At 39.2% G+C, this 4,108-nt stretch overlaps 1 non-coding gene across 1 annotated transcript; it reads right to left on the reverse strand.

Annotated features, from left to right (window-relative positions):
• Positions 1-1,959: 1,959 nt before the first annotated feature.
• LOC126425421 (U1 spliceosomal RNA) lies at positions 1,960-2,122 on the reverse strand. Its single transcript, XR_007576290.1, has one exon. It is a non-coding gene; the product is annotated as a U1 spliceosomal RNA (small nuclear RNA).
• Positions 2,123-4,108: the final 1,986 nt, after the last annotated feature.

Below are 4,108 nucleotides of genomic sequence, written 5' to 3' on the forward strand. Positions count from 1 at the left end.
ATACATATGTACACATAAAGTATCGTATCTACAACACTTGTTATTCCAAGGAAAAAGTAATTTTACAGTATACTAATAATTTTTACTTTAGGGACCGTCTGACTACAAACACAACACGTCAGACGGTCCATAAAATAACCGTCTGACGTGTTGTGTTTGTAGTCAGACGGTCCCTAAAGTAAAAATTATCAGTATACCGCAATATTACACGCAAATGAGGAAGACATGACTACAAGAAATGGAAACGTCATTATGCCAAACATAAGTTACTGAAAAACTGTGACTAATAGTTCAATCAAAATATTAACCCTATACAATGAGATCACTTCTCTCTGTCACAGCGCCCCAGTGAACTTCGAAATTGATCGGATGTGCGCATATTAATGATAACATCGAAGTATATCACCAAATAACTTCGCTGGTAAATACGAAACTTCCAGACCATACAGCGTCAGTCACGGAGGACTCGAGTATGCAGCTGACAATCAGCTTCCTTCGCACAAAACTTAACGCTATTATGATCCACATAATACATTATTCCTTTGCATTATCAATATTCAGTACTTCTCAACTAAATGTGAAGTTCCCTTTTTGTTGGATATTTTTACTGTGCTAGCAACTTGGATTTCCTGGTCAATATTTTATCCAAAAATGCAAATATAAACATCTCGGAGCACAAAAATGCAAACAAATGAGATATTTATTTTGAAGACAGATATTCTTTACATGCCAAAAGCAGATATCCTGTAACCTATACGAGTACAGAAAGTAGTTTCCCGACTTGGCAATCAATAAAATTTGGTGTCAAAAACAAGCTAGCAAACAGTATCAGAAATACCGTAACAGGCACAACTTTCAAAATAAAGTTTGTCAGAATTACCCGAACTATTGGAAACCAAGTCAGGCGTGCGACGGGGCAATGGACTATCACCAATACTATTTAATTGTGTCCTGGAGAAGATTCTGAGAATTTGGAATTCCGAACTTGCAAATCAAGGGATTAGCCCGATCTGTCTAGGAAGAAAATCGGGAGAAACCAGTCACCTGCCTGGCTTTCGCTGGCAATTTTGCAATATTTTCAGAGAACTTAGAAGAAGCGACCACACAGATCAACCTACTACAAAGGATCGCTGGCAAGACAGGACTTAGTATCTCGAAAGAGAGGACCAAATTCACGACCAGTGGCAAACATGGACCACAAATTCAAATACCTCGGTGAAGCCAGATCTCAAAAATGGAGAGAGCGTACGAATTGACTAAAAATATTTACAGCAAAAAGTGTATCACTTAGAACGCCAAAATAAAGCACTACAATACTGTGGTAAAAACAGAGTGAATGTATGCCAGCGAATGCCTCTCAATAAATTACAAGTTGGAAAAGCTGGAGATACTAGTAAGTACGGAAAATCATGGGTCCGACTCAGGTTGAAATTGATTGGAAACTTTGGAGCAACAATTAAATCTACAAAAAAAATGGAGAAAATCTCGGAGACCATGAAAAGGAGGAGGTTGTCATTTCTTGGACACCTGTACAGAATGGACAAAACCAGACTACCCAAAAAGATACTCGACTACCTGTGGAAAAAGAAAACAGGAAAGGTTCAACAATCAGGAAGTTCAGACGTTAAATAGTGATACATTTCGGACCATGATTCAAAATTTGGAAGGATTTCATGTCGAAAGATCTAAGGAGACTGGAAGGGCCTGGATGGATGAACAGAAACAACAGCATCGTTATAATTCGTATTTGTACCGACACCGATTCTTAAAAGCATCATCTACATCCCGGAACACAGTAGCCCAAAAATATGAAATAATTGCACCACAGTACCAACAATGTTTTATTCAAGGCGAAACGGTGATACTTCGTATCAAACTTTGTATAATCCACAATCAAGGGACATCGTTACAATCCATCTGACCGCCACAGGCATAAAACAGTGTTTTGATTACTGTTAGACCGGGTCTGCGCGAACGCAGTCCCGACTACCAAAAATTATGCACCCGAGTTACCCACATTAGGGGTAATCGCAAAGGTCATCCCAACCGAAGTGCAATGGAAGAGCCTCGTCCTGGAGGAACCGCCTTCGTGATCATGGTTTCCCCTGTGCCAGGTAAGTATGCCTTCAACTGAAAAAGTTCGCTACTTTATGTCATACAGTGCTATTCACACGAGGCGAGTGCGTACCACTGTTTACATCGCGTCTGATCTATGCAACCACACACACTGTAGTACACAGGAGAGCTCTAAATAGACCTTCATACAACACAACGCTGTTCCGTTCTGAATGGACGTGTGGGCTCAATTTGACGATAATGGTATTCTGCTTTGTACCGTCTAATACGGCCCCCAAGTTCCACGCGGAGTGTGTAGATGGCACCCAAATAGTGGAGCGTGCGCACTCACTATGCACTCCCTCTCGTCCTCCCCCCACCACTTACTCATCACGTGACTGCACAGCTGCTCTCTCTCTCTCTCTCTCTCTCTCTCTCTCTCTCTCCCCTCCCCGCGGTGATACTATTCAGCTGGTACAAAGAAATTTCTAAGAAGTTCAATGTGCCTTCATATTGGAAGTGACTATCTGTACGACTCTGCACTGCAGCAAATACCACACATTTTACTGTTATTGTTACAAGAGAAAAGGCAGATGTAATAGTTATAAAATACAGAAAAAATTAGTCTGAATAGCATATCATTTCCTTTGAAACACTACAACATTACTTTTGGACTGCTGTACGTCCTGCCACATCGTCACGATGAACTTCGCTGGTAAGCTAACGTAGAATACGAATCATCAAAACAATTTCACTTAAGGTTTATAATTTATATAAAAAACAGCTACCAGCCACATGTATGGTTTAAAAAGGTTTATTATCTTTTTAAACCATACATGTGGCTGGTAGCTGTTTTTTATATAAATTATAAACCTTAAGTACAACAGCCACGTTCCTTAACATGTCGACTTTCGACAAAATAGAATTTCACTTAAGTCTAGTGTGTAAATATGTAAGAAGCTTTCGCAGCTTAATGTGTCGAACAAGTGATAGAGCTACGCTGTAGACAGACCAGAGAGAGTCACTCTGTGAGGCACAAAACTAACACTGGGAAAATAGGTAAAAAATATTAATCCTTTAATTTTTCAATATTCTGTTTCTTAATTGAATTTACAGGGTTTTACTGAAATATATTTTATCCAAAAATCGCAAAACATTATCTCGGGTTGGTGCTTAATCTTTCCCGATGGAGGGGTTGTAGAAATAATTCCGATATTGTCGAATTCCCAGTACTTCAGGTACTACGGACACACTGCTAAGCCATGACTGCCGCCTCCAGTGTGAACTGGTATAAAGGAGAATTTTGGAAAAATACATGCAAACAAACGAGTTAATTATTATGAAAACAAATATTATCCGCATGCCAAAACTAGCAGATTCATGATTTATACAGGGCGTCCCTGGCGGAATGGTCAATACTCATGGAGACAAGTCTGCTCATTCGATGCAAAAAATAGAGTAAACATGTGCTCTAAAATGCATAACTATGAGCACTTCTTCATCTACGATACTGTAAAACAAATCTCTTCCATTGCAACCTTTTTACTATCCATATTTTGAGAGGTGGACTAAAACAGGAAGAAATGTGCAACTCTTCTACTGAACAAGTTCTCATAGCTCTTAAGGTTTGCATTTTAGAACCCATGTTTACTCGGCGTTTTTTTTTCTTGTTTTGGTCCACACTAACTCCTCTTTAAAATACAGAAAGCAAAAAGCTTGCAGTAGAAGAGATTTTTTTCAGACTTCCTCTCATAGCCCCGAATACTGACTATTACTCCTGGGGAACCCTGTATATGCATATAAAAAAACCATTTGAAACAACTGAAAAGGAACCATCCGGATTGTGATCAACATCTCGTTCTAACTAGGACCAGCAACTGGAATCCGAAAGTAACGTAAACACTAAAGAGAAAAAGAATGTAAGCTATCCTTCGGAATGGAAGCACTTAAAAGCAAAAGCCCTTCGTAATTCCGGCCAAGCAGTAATAATAACAGTGACCTATCGTGCCAAATCTGTTCTCAAAATTGTATCTTGAAGTTCACTGAAAATAGA

This window comes from Schistocerca serialis, chromosome 10 (genome assembly GCF_023864345.2).
Source record: "Schistocerca serialis cubense isolate TAMUIC-IGC-003099 chromosome 10, iqSchSeri2.2, whole genome shotgun sequence".
In the NCBI taxonomy this organism is placed as follows: Eukaryota; Metazoa; Arthropoda; class Insecta; order Orthoptera; family Acrididae; genus Schistocerca; species Schistocerca serialis.